The following is a 26,993-nucleotide window of genomic DNA, read 5'->3' on the forward strand; positions in this document are numbered from 1 at the left end:
AGGGGTTAATAAATATAATATAGGGGTCGGCGGTGTTAGGGGCAGCAGATTAGGGGTACATAGGGAGAACGTAGGTTGCGGCGGTTTACGGAGCGGCAGATTAGGGGTTAAAAGTGTAATGCAGGGGTCAGCGATAGCGGGGGCGGCAGATTAGGGGTTAATAAGTGTAAGGGTAGGGGTGTTTAGACTCGGGGTACATGTTAAGGTGTTAGGTGCAGACGTAGGAAGTGTTTCCCCATAGGAAACAATGGGGCTGCGTTGGGAGCTGAACGCTGCTTTTTTGCAGGTGTTAGGTTTTTTTTCAGCTCAAACAGTCCCATTGTTTCCTATGGGAGAATCGTGCAGGAGCACGTTTTTGAGGCCGGCCGCGTCCGTAAGCAACTCTGGTATCGAGAGTTGCATTTGCGGTAAAAATGCTCTACGCTCCTTTTTTGGAGCCTAACGCAGCATTTGTTTTAACTCTCGATACCAGAGTTAAATTTATGGTGCGGCCAGAAAAAAGCCTGCGGAGCGTTAGCAGCCCTTTTACCGCCGAACTCCAAATCTAGGCCAAAGTGTCTTAGTAAATGGAGTTCATTCAGCAGAGGGGGCTGTTACTAGTGGTGTTCCTCAGGGGTCAGTTCTGGGGCCTGTTTTGTTTAACATATTTATCTGCGATATCAGCAAAGCGCTACAGGGGAAAGTATGTCTTGTTGCAGATGATACAAAAATTTGCAACAGAGTGGATGTTCAAGGGGGGGTAGACAAAATGAGAAGTGATATACAACAATTGGAGGATTGGACAAACGACTGGGATCTAAAGTTTAACACAGCAAAGTGTAAAATAATGCATTTAGGGAAGAAAAATCCAAATGTTAATTACAGACTCAATGACACTTTACTGACTGTTACAGATGAGGAACATGACTTGGGAATTATTATTTCAGATGATTTAAAACTTAGTAAACAATGTAGTAATGCAGCGAGTAAGGCTAGCAGAATGCTTGGATGTATTGGTAGAGGTATTTGCAGCAGAAATAGTAAGGTTCTTATGCCACTTTATAGATCATTAGTTAGGCCTCATCTTGAGTATTGTGTGCAGTTCTGGAGGCCATATCTTCAGAAGGATATTAACAAACTTGAATCTGTGCAAAGGAGGGTTACCAAAATGGTACATGGTCTAAAAAATAAAACTTACCAATATAGGCTCAATGACCTAAATATGTATAGCTTAGAGGAGAGAAGGTAAAGAGGTGATATGATAGCAACTTTCAAGTACATTAAAGGGTTTAGTAAAACTGAGGCTGTGGGTATTTTACATAAAATGGAAAATTCAAGAACAAGGGGTCATGAGCTCAAGCTAAAGGGTAGTAGATTCAGGAGTAATTTGAGGAAGCACTTCTTTACAGAAAGAGTGATTGATTTATGGAATAAACTTCCTCAAGAGGTAGTAGCAACAAACACTGTGGGGGACTTTAAAAATGCATGGGACAAGCATAAGGCTATCCTACGAACTAGATAAGTTTATACTGTTAGGTAAGGTCGGACAGACTTGCTGGGCCTATGGCTCTTATCTGCTGTCAATATCTATGTTTCTATGTTTCTAAGATTTCTTCGTTGATATGCGCTTCTCAGCATTTTGAAACGTATTTCCTCTCAGAGTACAGTGAATGTCAGAGGGTTGTGAAGGGAGTATCACCTATTCAAAGCAATGGTTTTCCTCACGGGGATCTATTTCATAGGTTCTCTGTTATCGGTCGTAGAGATTCATCTCCTACCTCCCTTTTCAGATCGACAATATACTCTCATATTCCATTACCTCTACTGATAACTGTTTCAGTACTGGTTTGGCTATCTGCTATATGTGGATGGGTGTCTTTTGGTAAGTATGTTTTTATTACTTAAGACACTATCAGCTATAGTTTGGCACTTTATGTATTAATATAAAGTTCTAAATATATGTATTGTACTTATATTTGCCATGATTCAGGTTTCAGTATATTTCCTTTTGCAGACTGTCAGTTTCATATCTGGGAAATGCATTTTTTCGGAAAATTTATTTTTTACCTGGGTTATAGTCTTTTTTCAATTGACTGTCATTTTCAAATTCGCGGGCAGAATTAGGCTTGCGAGGGCGCAAAATGCTAAAGTTTATTGCATCATTCTTGGCGCAATATTTTTGAGGCGAAGTTACGTTTGTTGATGCAAATTCGTCATTTCTGGCGTCTTAGTCGACGCCGGGTCCTTTCACAAGGTTGCGTCATCTATGACGCGAGTTTGTAGTTTCCGGACGTTTTTGGAGCCAAAAAATATTTTTTCTGTTTGTTGTGCGTCATACTTGGCGCTAAATATTTTCATTATTTAAGACCCCATTCCTATATGCCTCTTTGCTTTTTTCTCTATCAGAGGGCTATGCTGTTTGCATTTTTTCCCATTCCTGAAACTGCCATATAAGGAAATTGATCATTTTGCTTTACATGTTGTTTTTTTCTCTTACATTTGCAAGATGTCTCAATCTGATCCTGTCTCAGAAATCACTGTTGGAACCCTGCACCCTGATAACAGTTCTACCAAAGCTAAGTGCATTTGTTGTAAACTTGTGGAGGTTATACCTCCAGCTGTGGTTTGTAATAGTTGTCATGATAAACTTTTATATGCAGAGAATGTATCCATCAGTAGTAGTTCATTACCTGTTGCTGTTCCCTCAACATCTAATGCACAAGATATACCTTTAAAACTTCACATAAGCTTGATGAAATTTCGAATGACCAGCAACATACTGAATTATCCTTCTCTGATGAGGATCTATCTGATTCAGAATATCCTGCTTCAGATATTGACACTGACAAATCCTCTTATTTATTTTAAATGGAGTACATTCGTTCTTTGTTAAAAGAAGTGTTGATTACATTAGATATGGAGGAAACTAGTCCTCTTGATATTAAAACTAGTAAACGCTTAAATTCTGTTTATAAACCTCCTGTGGTTATTCCAGAGGTTTTTCCAGTTCATGATGCTATTTCTGATATGATTCTAAGGAATGGAATAGGACTGGTACTTCTTTTATTCCTTCTTCAAGGTTTAAAAAATGGTATCCTTTTCCAGCAGTTAGATTGGAGTTTTGGGAAAAGATCCCCAAAGTTGATGGGGCTATCTCTACTCTTGCTAAACATACTATTTATTATTATTATTATTAACGGTTATTTGTAGAGTGCCAACATATTCTGCAGCGCTATTCCTACGGAAGATAATACTTCTTTAAAAGATCCTTTAGATAGGAAACTTGAATCTTATCTAAGGAAAGCTTATTTATATTCAGGTCATCTTCTTGGGCCTGCAATTTCTTTGGCTGATGTTGCAGCTGCTTCAACTTTTTGGTTGGAAACTTTAGCGCAACAAGTATAGGATCATGATTTGTCTAGCATTGTTAAGTTGATTCAACATGCTAATAATTTCATTTGTGATGCCATTTTTGATATTATCAAAAATTTATGTTAAATCAATGTATTTAGCTATTTTAGCTAGAAGAGCTTTGTGGCTCAAATCTTGGAATGCTGATATGACTTCTATGTCCAGATTGCTATCTCTTTCTTTCCAAGGTAATAAATTATTTGGTTCTCAGTTGGATTCAATAATTTCAACTGTCACTGGGGGAAGGGAGTTTTTTGCCTCAGGATAAAAGACCTAAGGGTAAATCTAAAACTTCTAACCGTTTTCGTTCCTTTCGTCAAAATAAGGAACAGAAACCTAATCCTTCCCCCAAGGAATCTGCTTCCCATTGGAAGCCTTCTTCAAATTGGAATAAATCCAAGCCATTAAAGAGGTCAAAACCAGCCCCCAAGTCCGCATGAAGGCACAGCCCTCATTCCAGCTCAGCTGGTAGGGGGCAGATTACATATTTTTTCAAAGATGTTTGGACCAATTCGGTCCAAAATCATTGGATTCAGAGTATTGTCTCTCAGGGGTACAGAATAGGATTCAGAGTAAGACCACCTGTGAGAAGATTTTTTCTCTCGCGCATTCCGGCAAACCCAGTAAAGGCTCAGGCTTTCCTGAAGTGTGTTTCAGACCTGGAGTTATCAGGGGTAATCATGCCAGTTCCGTTTCAGGAACAGGGTCTGGGGTTTTATTCAAATCTATTCATTGTCCCAAAAAAAGAAAATTCATTCAGACCAGTTTTGGATCTAAAGATTTTGAATCGATATGTAAAAGTACCAACTTTCAAAATGGTAACTATAAGGACTATTCTGCCTTTTGTTCAGCAAGGGCATTACATGTCCACAATAGACTTACAGGATGCATATCTTCATATTCCAATTCATCGAGATCACTATCAGTTCCTGAGATTCTCTTTTCAAGACAAGCATTACCAATTTGTTGCTCTTCCTTTTAGCCTAGCGACAGCTCCAATAATCTTTTCAAAGGTTCTAGGTGCCCTACTCTCTGTAATCAGAGAGCGGGGTATTGTGGTATTTCCTTATCTGGACGATATCTTGGTACTCGCTCAGTCTTTATGTTCTGCAGAATCTCACACAAATCAACTAGTGTTGTTTCTTTGAAGACATGGTTGGAGGATCAATTTACCAAAAAGTTCTTTGATTCCTCAGACAAAGGTAACCTTTTTAGGTTTCCAGATAGATTCAGTGTCCATGACTTTGTCTCTAACAGACAAGAGACGTTTGAAATTGGTTGCAGCCTGTCGGAACCTTCAGTCTCAGTCATTCCCTTCAGTAGCTATGTGCATGGAAGTTTTAGGTCTCATGACTGCAGCATCGGACGCGATCCCCTTTGCTTGTTTTCATATGAGACCTCTCCAGCTTTGTATGCTGAACCAATGATGCAGGGATTATACAAGGATCTCATAATTAAAATCCTTAAATCCCAATGTTCGACTTTCTCTGACTTGGTGGTTAGATCACCAATGTATAATTTTAGCGGCCTCTTTCGATCAGCCAACCTGGAATGTGATCACAACAGATGCGAGTCTTTCAGGTTGGGGAGCTGTTTGGGGATCTTTGACAGCACAAGGGGTTTGGAAATCTCAAGAGGCGAGATTACAAGTCAATATTTTGGAACTCCATGCGATTCTCAGGGCTCTTCAGTTTTGGCCTCTGTTGAAGAGAGAACCGTTCATTTGTTTTCAGACAGACAATATCACAACTTTGGCATATGTCAATCATCAGGGCGGGACTCACAGTCCTCAAGCTATGAAAGAAGTATCTCAGATACTTGTCTGGACGGAATCCAGCTCCTGTCTAATTTCTGCAGTTTATATCCCAGGTATAGACAATTGGGAAGTGGATTACCTCAGTCTTCAGACTTTTCATCCGGGAGAATGGTCTCTCCACCCAGATGTGTTTTCTCAAATTCTTCAGATGTGGGGACTTCCAGAAATAGATCTGATGGCATCTCATCTAAACAAAAAGCTTCCCAGGTACCTGTCCAGGTCCAGGGATCCTCAGGTGGAAGCAATGGATGCATTGACACTTCCTTGGTGTTATCAACTGTGGTGACATTTTATCACTGGAATATTCACCTAGCTGTTATTAAAATCCCTTCCCCCAGGTACACCTTTCTCTCTGAACTAAAGACACTCCCAATAGCCTTTGACTGGCATAAACCACTCCCTATTGAACTGGGGTATAAAGAACTGGAACACTCTCTATCATTCTCTCTTTTCTTATGGTGATGGTGGACACCTTGGAGATTGTGGCTAAGTATATTCCTATGTTTATTTTAGCAGTATTGGACAAATTGGGGTTATTGTAGTAAAGTTGCCCTGTATTCAATATTGGACTGTTTTGCTGTAAAATAGATGTGTATATGTATATACCTGTAAATATTTCTCTTATTATTAACATATATTGATTCCAAATAAACTGTTTGGGAACAATGGAGACCCTCTCATAGAGTTTTATTCCACAATTTATTTGTGTTGGTTTTAGTGGTTTCACCATAGATTAGAATTATATTTAGTAGAAAATAAAGATATTTTAAATTAATTAATAACCACATTTTGGCGGCCATGAAGTTGTAGACAAATCCATATGCAAATTAGTTTTGCAGGAATTAAAAAATATGTTGATTTAATTTTAGAATATTGCAGGATATATATATATATATATATATATATATATATATATATTTTATTATTTTTTTCTGAAGAAAATGCATGGTTTGGAAAACCTGTATTTCAGGTGGAATTGTCTGTATAAATTTGCATTTCTATAGAGTTTCATGGGTGATGGTAAATTAGTAGCTCAGTCAAAGAAAATTTCTCATTTTAGAGCAAATAATACAATTGTGTGTTACTGCAAAATTTTTACATTTAACTGCAGTAAAGTTAGATTATAGCAAAGTTTTTGTATGCAGTACTGTATTTAAATAGAGCAAATAATGGTTGGTTTCAGCAGGCCTGTTGTATAAGATATTAGTTTTTTATGGTTACTAGGTTTGGTAAACTTTGTTTATTTTCACTGCTGGGATCTATACGTGGTCTGTAGCTTGGAATTAGAATTTACATTTGACCTGCATTTTATGTGAGAGTAAATATAAATTTGAATTTTGTTTTCTGTAAAATGTAATGAATTTTAGAGACATGATATTGTTGTCTTGTTGTCTTGGTCCTATCTAAATGATTTTACAAACAAAAGCTTTACAGTACTATTTAATATCTGCCATAGTAAGGTTAAAGTGATTGACTTCTGCTCCTTTATAAATGGAATATAATGTACATTTTATAAAGATAGTAATTTTCTTGCACATTTTTTTTTTCTTTTTTTCAAAGGATTCGTTTCTGTGAATGTGTTACACCCAGAGCTGTAGCTTGCCCTATACATATATTTTATTCTGAATTGTTCTGGAATTTGTGTTTGCATTTATTTGAACTTTAAATTTATAGTCTAGTACAATTCAAATTTGGTTTTATTTGAATGTTGACTTTTGTGAGCAAATGTTTCAGATTGTATGGGAAATTGTGTAGAATTTAAAGTTAAGAAAATACAGTTTAACTTTGGGAATATGCTAAGCCATACGCAGTTTAAAGCATATTTTGTTTTTCCCTCCCTCTTCTTCCATTTCTTTGTTTGTAAGTAGATAGTTCAGATTTTTAATTAACTTTGTATGGAATACAAAAAGGTGTAACCTTTGTTTGGGTAACAAAGTTAAAAATTTGCATTTTCCTGTGTTTGGAGCAGATCCTGGAACCAAAACTACAGTTGAAATTAGCATTTCAAAAAGTTATATAGAAACTTCCTGTACTTACCTGAAACCAAATAAATGTGCAATTTGCTTACAAACTGGTTTATGGGGTTTTAAGCCTTAATACATGGATTTGCCTTAAAGGGACAGTCTACCATATAATTGTTATTGTTTTAAAAGATAGATAATCCCTTTATTACCCATTCCCCAGTTTTGCACAACCAACACAGTTATATTAATATACTTTTTACCTCTGTGATTACCTTGTATCTAAGAACATTCTTCCAGCCCCCTGACCACATGACTGTGACTGTTTATTATCTATTGTCTTGCAGTTAGCATTGTTTTGGGCTAAATCTTAAATAACTCCCTGTGCCTGTACACAGTGGTATCTATATGGCCCACATGTACTTTTAGTCTCTTTGTGTTGTTAAAAAGCCTGTGATAAGGCTTAGAAATTAGCATATGAGCCTACCTATGTTTAGTTTAAACTAAGAATACCAAGACAAAAAAGCAAATTTGATGATAAAAGAAAATGTACATTAAGATTAATCTGATTCCCTCTTCTTCTAAACAATCAAATTTTAAAATATTTTTATAATTTTTCCTCATTTTAACACTGTATGCTTCCATTGCTTTAGCTAATTGTTTTGGGAAAATATCCGTAAAAAGGCTTCTTTGCTTTACTTTGTTCACTTATTTATTTATTGGTTTCCCCTTTTATCTCCTTCAATTATTATTGATGGTTTAAACACCTTTTAAAAGAGAACTATATATATATATATATATATATATATATATATATATATATATATATATTTTTTTTTATTTTTTTTATTTTCGGGTGTTATCTTCTAAAATGTCTGGGAAAAACTATATTTCACAGAAAATGTGTGATTATTTTGACAATTATATTCATAAATATAATGGTCCATTCCTCATCCCAGAAGCTAAAAACAACAAGTGTGAACGTTTTTTTTAGATATATTAATACAGGTATTAACTCTTAAAAAGATTAATAATAATAAAAGAAAATGTATGATAGCGCAGGCAGTGATTTCAACAATAAGGGGACTAACAAACATTATTGGTGACCTGACAGAGCAAAATAAAGACCTTAAATTAAAGTTAAATTAATAAAACAAGATAAAATGCAAGTGGGCCCCACTAAAAACCCAAGTTCTGTTCCAATTGCCGCAGTCATAATATCTGAGCATTTTAACAACCTGAAAGTTCCTACAGGTTTTTCAAATCAGACTAGGCCGATGACTGTAGCAGATAAAGACATTTTTAAGAAATGGTGGGGCACAATCCCCACAAACAGCTTTAAAGGGACTCTAAACCCAAATTTTTTCTTTTGTGATTCAGATAGATCATGCTATTTTAAGCAACTTTCTAATTTACTCCTATTATCAAATGTTCTTCATTCTCATGGTATCTTTATTTGAAATGCAAGAATGTAAGTTAAGATGCCAACCCATTTTTGGTGAATAACCTGGGTTATTCTTGCTGATTGGTGGATAAATTCATCCACTAATAAAAAAAAGTGCTGTCCAGAGTTCTGAAACAAAAAAGAAGCTTAGATGCCTTCTTTTTCAAATAAAGATAGCAAGTGAACGAAGAAAAAATGACAACAGGAGTAAATTAGAAAGTTGCTTAAAATTGCATGCTCTATCTGAATCACAAAAGAAGAAAATTGGGTTCAGTGTTCCTTTAATAACTTTTCACATTGGTTTCACAAGGGATCTGAAAAAGCCATAACATTAGGTATGAGCATGCAGGAATGGACAGAATTGTTTCAGAATTCCATGGCCCCCTATGCCAACAGGTTATTAGGATTCACCTCAAGCATATTTGATCAGGCTGGGAGAATAGTTAAAACCTTTTTTAATTTTACTAGTCTAGAAAGGGAGATTAGTGAAATTACCATGAGACCTCTAGATGGGCCATTTGAAGTAGCAAAAGGAGTTTTATTCTGGTGTTCTGCGCCAGCCACAGACCCAAATGGTCTGGGGGTCACCAGCTCACATACAGAGGGTACTTGAAGTTCTCCCTAGAAAAATGTCAGGAGTTTGTAAAGCTGTATGATCCAAACTCCACAAACGTAGATATGGTGCTCACTAGAGCTGAGAAGTGGTGGAATTATCACCCATACACCATTAAGGCAATTTCTGCAGTGAAGCAGTCAATGGAGAATAATCTGAATATTCACAGGCAGGAATCAGAGAGGGGCAACAGGAGAAATGTTTGGGGATATCAGAATAGTAGAGCATCAAATACAAGAAACTGGAGAGACAGGAATTTAAATGGTGATATTAACAGAGGAGAAAATAAGTATAAAAATCGGAGGCTGAGGCCAAATGAGATAAGCAATAAGGCCAACTTAAGTTATTGGGAACTCAAACAAAAAAAACAGGAGAATGAGAGTTGAAATTGGGTTTCTAAAGAAACAACTGACAGAGCTGGAGGGCTCAAATTAAATAATTCATTTTTGTTTCTAAGAATATTTGTTTGCAGTACATTTGTATCGTGTAATGTGTACTTTAGTTTTAAGTTCAAATTAATAATTTTAAGTGTTTTTTCATTAAGTTTAGAATGCATAGTTAATTGATGTATTTTCTTTCTAAAGAAACAAAAAAAAAAAAATAACAGATACCTCCATTGTGATTAGTTTTGGGAGGCCACATCCAATAAAATTTCTATGTAAACTGTCTGAAGTCTTATCTTGCAGGATGAAAACCAATGAAGATAGAAGGCTTCTCACCTTTCCTTCCAGCTTTTCCCCAATAACACATATTATAGATTGTTGTTTTTCAGGTGTCATCAGGACTGATCTAACAAGAATCTATGATGGTGGCGTTGGACAAATTAAATTGTATCACAATGGAGATGTAAAATTGGGCATTAGGCCAAAATAATATATATCATAAAGGGGTAAATAATAATATAGGACAAGCAACATAAGTTTAAGTAAGGGGGCGAGTGGGATGATGCAATGAGAGGCACATCCCAACTTGAAGTTAATAACTGTGAATGTGGTTTCTACTGCAGATGGAGTGCTGTAGTGTGAAGTAAATATATGCCTGCTTTTAATCTATTTTCATTCCTTTGAGGGTCTTGGAAAAAACAAAGTGGTTCAAAGAGAGAAGCAAAAATAAGGACCAGATGCCAAAAGATGACAACAAAGAACTTCAGTGAACCATTATAAAGTTTGTTTTAGAGGCACAATTCACACTTTATTAATAAAGATTTTACTACACGCATACCCATCTAGTGTACCCACACTCACACATGAACTTTTAATTTTTCCCAATTTTAAGACCATTGTAAATGTTGCTAATGGGGTTTAGCATAGGATTTTGTGTTTCTATGTATAATTTTAAATGCATTTTTTAATGAATTATATAAAGTTAGACTAGGAATTGACAGTCCTAGGAAAGTACAGAAGAGCTCATATCACAGAGGGAATTATATTTCTAAGGGGTGGTGGGAGAATTTTCCCTGTAAGGTTTTCACTCCCACTGTGTTCTTCTGTACTAGTGGGTATAACTAGAAAACGGGGCAACATAGGAGAAGAAAAAGTGAGGGAATGTGGTGACATTTTATCACTGGAATATTCACCTAGCTGTTATTAAAATCCTTTCCCCCAGGTACACCTTTCCCTCTGAACTGAAGACACTCCCAATAGCCTTTGACTGGCATTTGATAAACCACTCTCTATTGAATTGGGGTATAAATAACTGGAACACTCTCTATCTTTCTCTCTTTTCTTATCTTACTTATCCTGGAAAGATGGCTGATGGTGGACATCTTGGAGAATGTGGCTAAGTATATTCCTATGATTATTTTAGCAGTATTGGACAAATTGGGTTTATTGTAGTAAAGTTGCCCTGCATTCAATATTGGACTGTTTTGCTGTAAAATAGATGTGTATATGTATATACCTGTAAATATGTATCTTATTATTAACATATATTGATTCCAAATAAACTGTTTGGGAACAATGGAGACCCTCTCATAGAGTTTTATTTCACAATTTATTTGTGTTGGTTTTAGTGGTTTCACCATAGATTAGAATTATATTTAGTAGAAAGTAAAGTTATTTTAAATTAATTAATAACCACATCAACCTGCTTATATATTCCCGCCTCTAGTTCTTCTTCCAAGAGTGATCTCCAAAATCATCATGGAGCAATCGTTTGTGCTGCTGGTGGCCCCAGCATGGCCTCACAGGTTTTGGTATGCGGATCTTGTTCGGATGTCCAGTTGCCAACCTTGGCCACTTCCATTAAGGCCAGACCTTCTATCTCAAGGTCAGTTTTTCCATCAGGATCTCAAATCATTAAATTTGAAGGTATGGAAATTGAACGCTTAGTGCTTAGTCATAGAGGTTTCTCTGACTCAGTGATTAATACTATGTTGCAGGATCGTAAATCTGTTTCTTGAAAGATTTATTATCGAGTTTGGAAGACTTACATTTCATGGTGTTCTTCTCATAAATTCTCCTGGCATTCTTTTAGAATTCTTCAGGATGATTTGGATAAAAGTTTGTCTGCAAGTTCCTTGAAAGGACAAATCTCTGCTCTTTCTGTTTTATTTCACAGAAAGATTGCTAAACTTCCTGATATTCATTGTTTTGTGCAGGCTTTGGTTCATTTCAAGCCTGTCATTAAATCAATCTCTCCTCCTTGGAGTCTCAATTTAGTTTTGAAGGCTTTACAGGTTCCTGCATTTGAGCCTATGCATTCTTTGGACATTAAACTACTTTCTTGGAAATTTCTTCTGCTAGAAGAGTTTCTGAATTATCCGCTCTCTCTTGTGAATCTCCTTTTCTGATTTTTCATCAGGATAAGGCAGTTTTGCGGACTTCATTTAAATTCTTACCTAAGGTTGTGAATTCTAACAACATTAATAGAGAAATTGTTGTCCCTTCCTTGTGTTTTAATCCTAAGAATTCTTTGGAGAGATCCTTACATTCTTTGGATGTGGTAAGAGCTTTGAAATATTATATTGAAGCTACTAAATATTTCAGGAAGACTTCTAGTCTATTTGTTTTATTTTCTGGTTCTATGAAAGGTCAGAAGGCTTCTGCTGTTTCCCTGGCTTCGTGGTTAAAGCTTTTGATCCATCAAGCTTATTTGGAGTCGGGTCAAGCCCCGCCTCAGAGAATTACAGCTCATTCTACTAGATCAGTCTCCACTTTGTGGGCTTTTAAGAATGAAGCTTCAGTTGATCAGATTTGCAAAGCAGCATCTTGGTCTTCTTTGCATACATTTACTAAATTCTACCATTTTGATGTATTTTCTTCTTCGGAAGCAGTTTTTGGTAGAAAAGTTCTTCAGGCAGCTGTTTCAGTTTGATTCTTCTGCTTATGTTTTAAGTTTGTCTTTTCATTTTTTAGAATAAACTTATATTTTGAGTTGTGGATTAATTTTTTTCAGCAAAAAATGGCTGTTTTTGTTTTATCCCTCCCTCTCTAGTGACTCTTGTGTGGAGTTCCACATCTTGGGTATTGCTATCCCGAACGTCACTAGCTCATGGACTCTTGCCAATTACATGAAAGAAAAGATAATTTATGTAAGAACTTACCCGATAAATTCATTTCTTTCATATTGGCAAGAGTCCATGAGGCCCACCCCCTTTTTTATGGTGGTTATGATTTTTTTGTATAAAGCACAATTATTTCCAAATTCCTTTGTTGATGCTTTTTACTCCTTTCTTTATCACCCCACTACTTGGCTATTCGTTAAACTGAATTGTGGGTGTGGTGAGGGGTGTATTTATAGGCATTTTAAGGTTTGGGAAACTTTGCCCCTCCTGGTAGGATTGTATATCCCATACGTCACTAGCTCATGGACTCTTGCCAATATGAAAGAAATGAATTTATCAGGTAAGTTCTTACATAAATTATGTTTTCTGTGATGCCCCACTCGTGGGGCATGCAGAAATAACACGATCTTGCTACTTTTAGTGAGATGGCAGCAGTGGTTCTTAAGGGCTTAAACACCAGTGCCGTCCTCGCACTAGCCTGTACTGCTGGTCGTTAAGGGGTTAGGGCCAGGTATGTTTGTCTTACGTAGTCTCTACTGCGCATGACTGCGTCGGAAAAACATACTTGGCCTTTTATTATATAGGATATATATATATATATATATACACACATGTGTATTGATGTGTTTACATGTGTATATATGTATTTAATTTAAATACATAAATACACATGTATACATATACATATATGCTAATAATAACAAAACAAAAAACAGAAACAGAGCGCTATACAAATGAACCCTTAAAATATTTAAAATATACTTGTAGCAAGGTTATCTGACACTTCTAATTAATAGCTAATAACTTGAATGTAATGGCTATTACAAATCATCAATATTTGAATTTTACTTGCAGTCCAGGAGTACTACTGATTCATAATTCCCTACTGTGCATAAAGACTCATATCATTAGAAAACGTGTGTCTATTCTTCTATAAACTGGTCAATCTTTGGTGCTGCTTGGAGTGTTCGGACACACACAGTGTCAGATCCGTTCTAAAGACATATAAGACAAAAAAGACAAAAAAACGCATTCCAAGATTCACAGCAGTATTTATTATAACAACACATGCATCTGCTATAAATACACTCACAAGAATAAAAAAAGTATAAAGGCTTATCTGTTAAAACATCAGCCTGAGTCCAAAAAAGTGATGACGAGTCCTTATCCACTAGTCCTCATAAGCCGCCTGCAGCTAGAGGATCCCTAAGATATTTTTCTGCCCATTCCGCTTAAACTTGGCCCACAAAGTTGCTGACCTTGGAAGGTAGGGAAACAAACTTCCCGATGACAATGAACAAATGCTACAATGCAAAGCCCGCCCCTATGCGTTTCGTTTGCCACACAAAAACCTTCTCAAGGGGTCTTAGAAGCAGGTAGCATGATTAACAAATGCCGGTTTAAAACTTTAAAAAAATAAAAAATCGACACAATCTGGAACGATATTTATTATAAAATCCTTTCAATGGTATGTATCCAAGCTCTCTAAACGAACCTCCAATTAATATAACTACTCCAAAATGCTCAAATGTTAAAAGCGATTATTTGTGTTATACACAAGTAGGAAAATATCTACCGCCATATGTATAAAAAATATGCAAATACAGGTAACTCTCAATTGCCGCAGATTAATGCAAACACAAAATAAATAATAAAAAATGAAAAATGATAATAAATATCTATACAAAAACAAAATATAAATATAAAAAAATAATACAAAGTAAATACAAATAATACCCAACACACTGTATATGTGACTGCATAATGAATCTATGAATAAGGGTTGCTGTGCAATTTGTACCAGCCTACAAATGAATGTATGTCCTAATATAGACAGTACTAGAAAACAATCAACTCTTATTTTCAAACCATATATACCGTATATGCTTGTAGGTCTATGTCTACATTAAAGTGAAACTAAAAGTAATACCCCTAGAATTCATCAATGATCACAATATAATAATTTTACTATAATCGCTAACTTTTTTTTTTTTAAAAATGTGTTGAAAAAAATTAGAGTTTTATTAATTATCTTTTTTCCTACCGTTACAGGGCAAACTCCTCCCATCCTTGACTTCCTATATTTCTGTTATGTGACGTATAGAACGGTCCCGTCTGCTCTATACATATCTCTAATGCGCGTTCATGAATATCCTTTCTAATGCGCATGCACAAATCTGTTTTCACAGCCTACCGCGCATGCGCTTATATCAGTATATATCCAAATTATTCATTTTGCGCAATGACTGATTGGCATATAAATTTATAATCAACATTGATACTTATAAGATTTAATAGAAAAAGTAAATCAATGCGCTTCTTAGTTTCGGAGCCATCCGTGAAAGCAGATGACGTCTACTGTTTGTTGCCTAAGCAATCAAATGCGCATGCTTGGAACGGGAGCGCACTCCAAACATAATACGGCCGAAAAACAAGTTGAGCATGCGCAGACTAAGATGTGGGCGGGTGACGTAGTTTTTCGGCCACCTAACAGCCAGAATTTCAATTGGATATGTAAAAAATGTGACCTGGACAGAAAAAAATGAAAAAACTACGGGCTGATTTAGGAGATGAAAAAAAAATATATTGATTACGGCGATAACTTTGTTTAGAGAGAAATTCATTAAAAAAGATGAATGAAACATATTATTTTTTGGAGAACAATAAGACTGTGGATCGCAAACATGGAAAGTTAACTTTAACGTTAAGCCCTTGTGGCACTAAACTACCTAACTGATAAATCCATTTTGTTTTTAAGACCCCTTGAGAAAGTTTGCATGTGAAAACGAGTAGGGTTCGGGCTTTGCTATGTAAAGTTTGTTCATCAGGAAAATTGTTTCCCTACCTTCCAAGGTCAGCGAGTTTGTGGGCCAAGTTTGGGAGGAATGCCATGTTTAGTGAAATTTTAGCCCTAATACTTTATTCCAGGTATTCAGTGGCGCTAACCTGATGAACGCAAATTTAGCATAGGTGTGATATTTCTATATCGCGGGTGCGCTAAAGTTAGTGCGCTACTTGTAATCTAGCCCTAATTTGAGTACTCCTAGTTCTGATGTAACCCTTGCTATAGGAAGGAACAGTAGAATGTAAAGTGCTTTAGGAACTAATGTCATCTTTACTGCGTGAATCCTGCCTAACCCGGTAACATTTTTAGGGAGCATGACAATACAGGGTGTGGAAATTCTGTCACTAGTCTCCAATAATTGTTTGTGGAGCAAATTAGGATCTGTAGTTATATATACTATTTCCAATGTATTTTAGGGCCTTTTTTGGAGTTTAAAAGGGCATTGTGCAGCCAGGTTCCCAACTTCCTCCATGGATAAATTAATATGTAGTAATTCAAATTTGGTAGGGTTTATCAAGAAATTAGACAATTCCCCATAACAATTAATTTTGGTCTGTACCACAGAGAGAGAGCCAAGAGGTTGGGTAAAAATCAGTAAAATAACGTTGGTGAACATTGTCAGTTTATAAGTCTGATTGTACCATAGACCTTGGATTAATTTTAAGTTTTATAGCTTGAGGTTCCAATGAAAGTATAAATAAGAAAAGGGATTCATGGGCATCCCTGACGGGTCCCATTGCAGATTTCAAAGTGGTCAGATAAGGTTCCATTAACATGAATTTGGGCAGTCTGGCTGGTGTATAAAGCCATTACTTGTTACAGAAATTTGTCAGGGAATCCATAAAGAATTAATGAGGTGTACAGGAAAGTCTAGTACAGTCTGTCAAATGCCTTTTCATCGTCTTTCGAGAGATAGACTGCAGATATAGTTGTGTGGTTGAAAAAGTCCAGAAGGTTCCAAACTTTCACTGTGTTATCTCTGGCCTCTCTCTGCAACACGAAATGTACCTAATCAAGTTTTATTAGGTATGGGAGAATATGATTTACCTAGTTGTCAGCACTTTGGCATAAAGTTTCAAGTCAATGTTTAACAGGCAGATCTGTCTTAAATTGGCTTTACCAGGTTTAGGTAACAGGGAAATGTGTGCTTGAAACAGAGTGTCTGGAAATTGTGTGTGGTCAAAAATTTGATTGAAAAGGGTAATGAGATGAGGTAGCAATTGTTGTAAAAAGGTTTTATAATATGAACCTGTGGCTCTGTCTGGGCCAGGGGCTTTACCCGCTTTTAGGAATTTAATCACATCTATTATTTCCTTAGAGCTGAATAGTTGTTCTACAGACTGAGCTATATCCTGGGGTATCAGGGGGTAGAGAAATACTGCCTAAAAATTTTTTACAAGCTTCTCCATGAGACAGTTTCTCTCTCTCAGGGAATAGATTGTATCTGCTATGATATAAATGCTTCGTTGGCAAGTTATCGAGCAGATCCCAATACCTAGGAATGGTGCAGACAGGGAGGTATTACTCAAGCAGAGAGAGATGTGGTGGATTTTTAGAATGGAGACCATTGCATCCAAAGGGTTAAACCGAGACTTTGATCTCTCCTGTTTTTTGTAGCAATAGTAAAGACAAAAGCTTTTCTTAAGTTTACATAAAATTAAATCTTTTATTGTGCAATAATACTGTCAGATGAGTTTTACTATCAAATGAGATTTATTATTAATTGCGACAATGTTACTGTCAATGGTATGTTACCTACTAAAGAATTAGGCTATGAAATGTACACTTTACTATGAATCGTGATAATAGTTAGGGACAAAAATGTTTAACAATATCTCTAGGAATAGTTATGGTGCTATTGAAATGTTTTTGTAATTTTCTGGTACAGGTAATTCTTTGTTTTTAATTTTTGATACATATTCAGTGTAACATAAAGAGTTAATGAATTTTAATGTTTTTGACCACTAGGTGGCGCCATGCACATAGTGCAACATGGTATTGGCGCAAAATTGAAAGGGTTTAAATAAGGCATTATTCACTGTTTGTATTAAATTGCATGATTAAGGGGGTTACCCCAAAACGTCGCAACTTTTACTTTTACTAAGATCTTTAATACATTTTCATAATTTTAATCCATTGTGCTGGCCCTTTTCATGAATTTTGGATCATACAGGGATACAGCAATTTATTCCCTTTGTCCGTGCACTGACAGTGGTGCTGCTCTCTTCACTGATTTTGTTTTATGATATAAATGCATAAATTCTTCATCTAAGAGTATCTTCTAACTGCTTATCTTTAGAGGATCCTAAGGGAGTGAACATAAGCCTTTTGTTTTTGTTTTTTAAGCACCCTTGCTAGCAATTTACCTGACTTGTTACCCTCCTTATAGAATCGTCACTGTATAAATAATTGCTTTGTCTGAATTTGAATTTGGAGGAAATTGTATGTTTATCAATTAGTTGCACATGCAGCGTAGCATCAGTAGGGTCTAATTTATGCAGGTAATCTAATTCAGTTATCTCTCTGGCCAGGGAGGTGAATTATAGATGACCTTTTTTTGTGCCTTAAGCTTAATAAATTCTCCTCTAATGAAGCTTCCCATAAAATCCCAATGTCCACTTCTGCTGTATAATTAAAATCGAAGTATAATTTTAAGTGATGTTCTAGATTTTTCACCTGATTTGGATCTAGCAATAGGGAGTCATCCCACTTCCAATGAAAGTCTTTCATAGGCACTGATGGCCACCTAACTGAGCAATCCGCTAAGGAATAATCTGACCAGGTAATGTGTTTAATAGAGGACTGGGCAACATAATGTAAAAACATTTTTAAATGAAAAAAATGTTGGTTCATTGCTAGCCCACGGGACAGAAGCTCACTCCCACAGCTCTGTTGGTGGACAGTGACAAAAAATGCCCAATTCTTAGATGCAAGAAGTAAAAAAAATATTTGAACCTTTGACGTTAAAAATATATGTGTAAGCCCTACATTGATAGGGATGCCTTGTATGTTTAATCTATCTGTGCCCGTGAGTATTTAAAATAAAATGTAAATATGCAATAGCAAAGTTATAGTAAAAGAAATAGTATGACAGTGAATAAGATAGTACTGCTTGTTTACCTATAGAACATTCTTTATATGAATATCTCTTTGCAAGTATTTTAATTATAATAAGTTGACTCACATATTCCTGCCCCCCGCCAATCCTTCTCTCTCCCAATCCATTGTTTTATGCTTCTGGATGTACAGCCCACACATCCAATGAGTATCTGTGTTGCCTGTATAGCTCATTGTAATCAATGGAGATGTGCTCCCAACGCTGTAAGGTGCTAGCTGCCTGCACTTCAAGCCTCCAAGTAAACGGTGAATCACAGTAACCTTGTGATTTACTGTTTGCTTTTTCATTGATAGCGCTGATGATGGACTGCGCATATGTAGTTAGTCTTCCCGGCTGATCACGGGCGGGTGGGACTGCTCTTTATATGTCACCTACACAACAGCAAGGAGACTAAAGGGGCGGACACTGCAGATAGGAATAGATTTACAGGTGAAACTCGAAAAATTAGAATATCGTGCAAAAGTTAATTTATTTCACTAATGCAACTTAAAAGGTGAAACTAATATATGAGATAGACTCATTACATGCAAAGCAAGATAGTTCAAGCTGTGATTTGTCATAATTGTGATGATTATGGCTTACAACTCATGAAAACCCCAAATCCACAATCTCAGAAAATTAGAATATTACATGCAATCAATAAAACAAGAATTGTACATAGAACAATATCGGACCTCTGAAAAGTATAAGCATGCATACTGTATGTACTCAGTACTTGGTTTGGGCCCCTTTTGCAGCAATTGCTGCCTCAATGTGGCGTGGCATGGAAGCTATCAGCCTGCGGCACTGCTGAGGTGTTATGGGAGACCAGGATGCTTCAATAGCAGCTTTCAGCTCTTCTGCATTGTTTGGTCTCATGTCTCTCATCTTTCTCTTGGCAATGCCCCATAGATTCTCTATGGAGTTCAGGTCAGGCAAGTATTCTGACCAATCAAGCACACTAATCCCACGGTCACTGAACCAGGTTTTGGTGCTTTTGGCAGTGTGGGCAGGTGCCAAGTCCTGCTGGAAAATGAAGTCAGCATCCCCATAGAGCTTGTCTGCGGAAGGAAGCATGAAGTGCTCCAAAATCTCCTGGTAGATGGCTGCGTTCAACCTGGACTTAATGAAGCACAGTGGACCAACTTCACGCTGGTCTTCAAGCATCTTGCAGTGTGTGCCTCTCCATTCTTCCTCCATACTCTGGGTCCTTGGTTTCCAAATGAGATGCAAAATTTGCTCTCATTAGAAAAGAGGACTTTGGACCACTGAGCAAAAGACCAGGTCTGTTTTTCTTTAGCCCAGGTAAGATGCTTCTGACGTTGTTTGTTGTTCAGGAGTGGCTTGACAAGAGGAATACAACATTTGAAGCCCATGTCCAGGATCCGTCTGTGTGTGGTGGCTCTTGATGCACTGACTCCAGCCTCAGTCCACTCCTTGTGAAAGTCCCCAACACTTTTGAATGGCCTTTCCTGAGAATCCTCTCCAGGCTGCGGTCATTCCTGCTACTTGTGCACCTTTTTCTTCCACACTTTTCCCTTCCACATAACTTTCTATTATTGTGCTTTGATACAGCACTTTGGGAACATCCAACTTCTTTTGCAATTACCTTTTGAGGCTTTCCCTCCTTATGGAGGGTGTCAATTATGGTTTTCTGCACAACTGTTAGGTCAGCAGTCTTTCCCATGATTGTGATTCCTACTGAACCAGACTGAGAGACCATTTAAAGGCTCAGGAAACCTTTGCAGGTGTTATGGCTTAATTAGCTGATTAGAGTGGGATACTTTGAGCCTAAAATATTGAACATTTTCACAATAGTCTAATTTTCTGAGATTGTGGATTTGGGGTTTTCATGAGCTGTAAGCCATAATCATCACAATTATGACAAATCACGGCTTGAACTATCTTGCTTTGCATGTAATGAGTCTATCTCATATATTAGTTTCACCTTTTAAGTTGCGTTAGTGAAATAAATTAACTTTTGCACGATATTCTAATTTTTCGAATTTCACCTGTATATCAAGTATTATGTTATTTTTGATAAAATAAAGCTATTAAACATTATTTCATTAATCCTTAAAAAAAGAATGCAGAGTAACTTTGAAACTATGCACTCTTTACCTTTACTTTAATTACCAATTCAGCACAGCTTCACATTTCCCAGACATGGCAAGTGCAGACATTTATTTTTATTTTTCAGATACAAATAAACATTATCCAAGGTAAGGCTTAAAACCCTTCAGCTTTTTATAGAACTATATGTTGACCGTAAAGCAATCCAAATGGTTTTTATTTTTTTTACATTAGATTAATTCAGAATACTTTATGACTATTTTCAGATTTGAAATTGACTCTTATCTGAGGATAAAAATATGCATCTTAAGTAGAACACACACAAATAAGTATGCTGGAGTACAACACAGGATTTTAATTTCAAGTGAAAAGGGTCAAGAGGATTATAAATAAGGTAAAGGCCTTGTCAGTGACTTCAAACAATCATTTAATTATAAAATCCAATCTCTAATAGCCTAAGTTTTTTATGTAAACATGTTGACATGATATGTAAAAAATGTTCATCATTGCTCATTTCAGTCCTGAATAGGGTTGCCATTTGTCCTCCACAAAAATACTGGACAATAAGTCACTGCCTGGGCACTATGGTAGATGGGGTCACACAATGCTCACCAAAAAGCTCTACGTTATTCCCTACTCTTACTCCCACAATGTATATTTTTCACAATTAAGCAGTCATTTTACCCCTTGGCTGCCAGTAACATAAAAATCAATAAGTTTACCTCTATGGCTGCCAGTAACACTCGTAATCAAAAGTGATTTGACCCCAATGACTGCCCCTCACTTCTTTCTGCTCCCTATTTATAATGAGTTTGGGCATAGGAGGCCTTTTACATTTCGCTAACACTCAAGGAGATTTAAGTGTCCAGTATTTTTATGAAGATTTTACTGGACAGTCTGCTAAAATACTAGACTGTCTGGTTGAATACTGGACACCTGGCAACCCTAGTCCTGAATCATGTTTTTATTAAACATATTTATTTATTATCCAACAATGTACAACAACATAATTTGGGCAAAATTATTACATTGACACATCTCACAGGATGATTTATACATAAAAAACAGAAAACTACAACATATGCTTTTTTCTAACCATGTATTTAGCTTTAAAATTCCTTTTGGTACATATAACTAACATAAATCATTTTCAATAGGATACAAGAGAATCTTTCTTGGCCCAACTTAAGGCTACATTTTAGGCCACGAGATTTCTTGACATTCATATCTCTACAAATATAAAGGAATTGGTAACGTACAGATACATATATTGAATATAGATTTTGCATCTCTACATCTTGCAAAATATATCCCGTATCAAAACAATATGAAAACAACTTTCTTTCTTAGCCCAATTGTAAATTAAAACTAATGTCTAAGTTCCTAATGGTACTGATACCTAACTGAATAAATACATAGATTTTTAGGCCTGGAACAAAATGCACTTGTTGGAAAAATTTTCTAATGAAATAACAAAAACACTTAACATTGAATAACAAAACCACATGAAACAAAGACAAAAATAAAGGAGATGAAAAAAAAAAGGGGGGAAGGAAAGGGAAGGAAGAAACCCCAGTACCTCCCTCTTCACCCCTCCGCCTCTCAATATATGGACGCTAAAAGAAATTCTAGATGCTAACTATTATAATGGGTGACCAAAAAAGTTTTTATAAGTATCGGTAGAGCCCAGGGGAGCTAATATTCGCTTCTGTATAGAGAGCGGATATAAATTAATTATAGGTCTCCAATTTCTAACAAATACCTCGGCCCTATCTTTAAACTGGAATATTGTATTATGTGATTCAAACACAAGTTGTTGAAGCAACATGTTATGAAAGTGAGAGAATCTGGGAGGGAATCTATCTTTCCATTTTTTCAGTATCAGAATTCTAATTACCAAAATTATCGTATTTAGTATCCTGATATTTTTAGGTTTAACCCGAACTAAATTCGGATGTAATAAAAAGATTATATGGTAAACTTGTATTTTGAAACAGTCATGGAACTGCCGATTATACCAGTGGTTAACTTTGCCCCACAATTGGTTTATTTTGGAGCAATAGAAAACCATATGTAGAATATCCACATTTAATACATGACATTTTGGACACCATTGTTGTATTGAAGAAGAGAATTTAGACATTTTGAGGGGAGTTAGATATGAATTGTGTAATAGTTTAATCTGTGATTCTTTCCATGCAATTGACAAATTCAATTTCTCCAGTGCAGAAAAACTGTAAGAGATATTAACTAATTCAAATCGGGGAAAGTGTTGACACCAAAAAAAGACCAAGTTTTGGGAAGAAATTTGGCCCTGTTTTGCAAGCATTATCCTATATTATAAAAGGCCAAGTGTTTGTCTGAAGCCATCATGCGCAGTAGAGACAAACACTTGGCCTTAGAAAGCGCACAGCTGATCGCACGCGCACCCACCCGATCTCGCACGTGCACCTCTGCAAATGAAACAGCAGCGCGAGGATCAGGCAATTGACAGCAGCGCGAGGATCAGGCAATTGACAGCAGCGCGAGGATCAGGCAATTGAAAACACAGGAGAGAGAAAGAGAAAAAGAGAGAGAGAAAGAGAGAGAGAGAAAGAGAGAGAGAAAGCGAGAGAGAAAGAGAGAGAGAAAGAGAGAGAGAGAAAGAGAGAGAGAAAGAGAGAGAGTTATAGCATATTTAAATATATACTTCAATTTGCTAAATATACTAGCACTGTTCAAATAAGATTGGGGATAGACATCTCACATAACTATGTGGACTCTAGTGGTAGAATGTGCACCTACACTTTCTTGTTTTTTTTCAATTAATCATTGCTGGTCACCTTGGTAGCACTTCCACAATGTGTGTGTTAGGTTGCAAATAGTCTTTTTGTGGTGTGCTTAACCAAAAAAAACCTTTGTTGTATCTTTTAAATTAGGGAGCTGACCAAACCCTCCTTTTGGTTAATGCACGCCACCCAGTTCAGGTGTGTTCCAGTTTAACTACTGTGTCATATATATATATATATATATATATATATATATATATATATATATAGCTAAGGAACTCTGCATAGACATAATTTGCTGCAGTGTGGATACTGATTAGCATAGGACCAGTCTGATTTGGGACACCTTGTAAGTGGTAGACTGGCTTAGCAGAATATGATCATATTGTGTGACTAAGATCCCATTTTTATTTAAAAGCATATTTTTCTGATAATATTCTTTGCAATTTAAATATATGTCGATATTATTGTGTGAGATGTCTATCCCCAATCTTATTTGAACAGTGCAAGTATATTTAGCAAATTGAAGTATATATTTAAATATGCTATAACTATGTGGACTCTAGTGGTAGAATGTGCACCTACACTTTCTTGTTTTTTTTTCAATTAATCATTGCTGGTCACCTTGGTAGCACTTCCACAATGTGTGTGTTAGGTTGCAAATAGTCTTTTTGTGGTGTGCTTAACCAAAAAAAACCTTTGTTGAATCAATATAAACACTGTCCCTGGAACTCTCTATCAACCTCATACCCACCTCAGACCACTGGCATGACAGTTCTTCTTTTCCCCTACTTATCCCCTACCCCAAAACCTTTTATGTTCCTGCTGCAGCATTCTCTTGTTCCTGTTTCACATGCATATGCGAACCTGCCCCGCAAGGGCTCTGGAGCAGCTCTCACTGCTTTGTACATGGAGTCCATAGTCTATTTGCTTAAAAGTGGCTTGTATTTATTCCATCTTCTCAATGTAAAGGACACTATGGTTTTGAAGTATAGTACAGATTCCTAAATTACTGCAGTGTCATAACAAAATTATCTTATTGAATTTGCCTTGTTTTGAACCATTAACCCCTTAGCTATGGCCACTGTATAGGGTACCGCTCTATCTATCACTTTTGTTCTGAACTATGACATCAGTACCCTGTGCAGCTGCAATTGAAACGGCTGCAGGAAAGTGATTCTCACAGACAGTGACAAGACCACTCTATTTCTTGTTGCCTCATCAGTGCATCAGAGATATAGCTCCTTAGAGGCAATTGCAGGCCAGTGATTGCTGGGATAGCCTGTACCAGAGATTGCATGACTGTCACTGCCAAACATCAGGGGCGCCTCCATTATTAAAAAGTTTCAACTCAAGACAAGTTTAACTTAGTCACCCCAAAGTGAGTTTTGTCACTAGTCCATACGCTATTCATGAGGGAAAATACCCTTTCAGTGGCAGCATTGGTTCCATTTATCATTGGTTATCATCTTCCTCTGTATGCCAGCCCATAATGTAACTTTAAGTGCTCCGGTCCCAAACACATATCGCGTGCTTCTTTATTCCAACCTATGCTGCTTATTTACCTGCATATTTAATTTAAGGTAAAGAATATTGAGATATTAACACATATGTAAGCTTACGAGCCAGACCATTTTTGGTTCAGCACCCTGGATAGTGCTTGCTGATTTTTCAAATACAGATATCAAATGAACGAAGAAAAATTGATAACACAAGTAAAATAGAAAGTTGCTTAAGATTGCATGCATGAAAGAAAAAAATTGGGTCAGTATCCCTAATGGCATTATTTCTTTAAAATTTGTGGGGGGGGGGATCATTTAGTGTTTAGTAAAGACATGCACCTATTTCTAGGAGGATGGTCAAATTTCAGGCTGAGGGAAAATCATATTATATTAAGCTTTAGTGAGTTATTTGGAAATACAGGATTGATAAGGTTGAAATTTGATATCTTGCTCATGTGTCTTTGCCAGTCTTACATTGATTTACCAAGAGAAATCAATCATATGAAATTATTTTTTGTCACTAATATATAAAGCAACATTTGAGGTGCATTTCATTGTAAAACCACTTGTCCTAATACAGATATTTGCCGATTGAGTACACATTTATCAACCATTACTGCTATTTCATTGTGAAACTTTGATTGGTTATGAGCTCTGCAACAAAATGTAGCATCTATGTGTAGTTAAAAACTGTGCTATATCATTTCATTTTTTATTTTATCGCCTCCTGTAATTTAACTTTGAAAAATGTTGTATATCTAAATTCCACCGAGTTTCTATAAGGTGTTGGGTGATGCCATGTTTAAAAAAATTATTTTGTGATTCAGACAATTATTTAAAGATTTCCAATTTACTTCTATTATCAAATTTTCTTCATTCCCATGGTATTCTTTGTTGAAGTGATACCTAGGTAGGCATCTGGAGCACTACATGGTAGGAAATAGTGCTGCCATCTAGTGCTCTTGCAAATGGATAGAACTCTTGAAAAACTGCTGCCATATAGTGCTCCAGACTGATTAATAATAGAAGTAAATTAGAAAGTTTTTTTTTTTAAAATTGCATGTTCTGCTCTAAATCACAGGATGAGAGCTACTGAAATTCTATTGGCTGATTTGAATAGCCAATAGAATTTCAGCAGCTCTCATCCTATTGACTGATTTGAACAGCCAATAGGATTTGAGTAGCTCTCATCCTATTGGCTGATTTGAATTTGAAGAATCAAATCAGCCAATAGGAATTCAAGGGACGCCATTTTTAATCGCATACCTTGTATCCACTATCCAGTGTACGGTGGCGATCGTACAAAGAGGATCATCCACGCTCCATCAGCTCCGTGGTCATTGGTCTTCAGCTCCATCCTCCGCGCCGGATGTTCCTGGAAGAAGAAAGAAGAGGTCGTCGCTTGGAAGAAGACTTCACTGCATGGGACAGGACCTTCTCCGCCGTACTTCAGGAACGGTGAGTACCAACCTGGGAGTTAGACTTAGTTTTTTTTATTTTTTTATTTAGACTAGGGTGGGCATTTTGTAAAAGAGCTAAATGCTCAACAAATGCCCTTTTCAGGGCAATGGGTAGTTTAGGTTTTTTAGTGTTAAGTTTTTTCATTTGGGGGGTTTGGTGGGTGAGGGGTTTAACTGTTAGTAGGACTTTGTGTATTTTAAATGTAAAAGAGCTATTTAACTTGGGGCAATGCCCTGCAAAAAGCCCTTTTAAGGGCTACTGGTAGTTTATTCTTAGAGTAGGGGTTGTTTTTATTTTGGGGGGGGGGGGCTTTTTTATTTTCCTAGGGATTCAGTATAATTTTTTTAAATTTAATAATTTTGTTTTTTATTTTCTGTAATCTTAGATTTTTTTTTATTTTCTGTAATTGTAGCTTAAAGGGACAGTCTACACCAGAATTTTAATTTTGATGACTTTCCCTTTTCGGCTTAATGCGTTGTGGGGGGGGGGTTGTCGGTTTAGGGGTTAATACTTTTATT

Source organism: Bombina bombina, chromosome 6, assembly GCF_027579735.1.
Source record: "Bombina bombina isolate aBomBom1 chromosome 6, aBomBom1.pri, whole genome shotgun sequence".
In the NCBI taxonomy this organism is placed as follows: domain Eukaryota; kingdom Metazoa; phylum Chordata; class Amphibia; order Anura; family Bombinatoridae; genus Bombina; species Bombina bombina.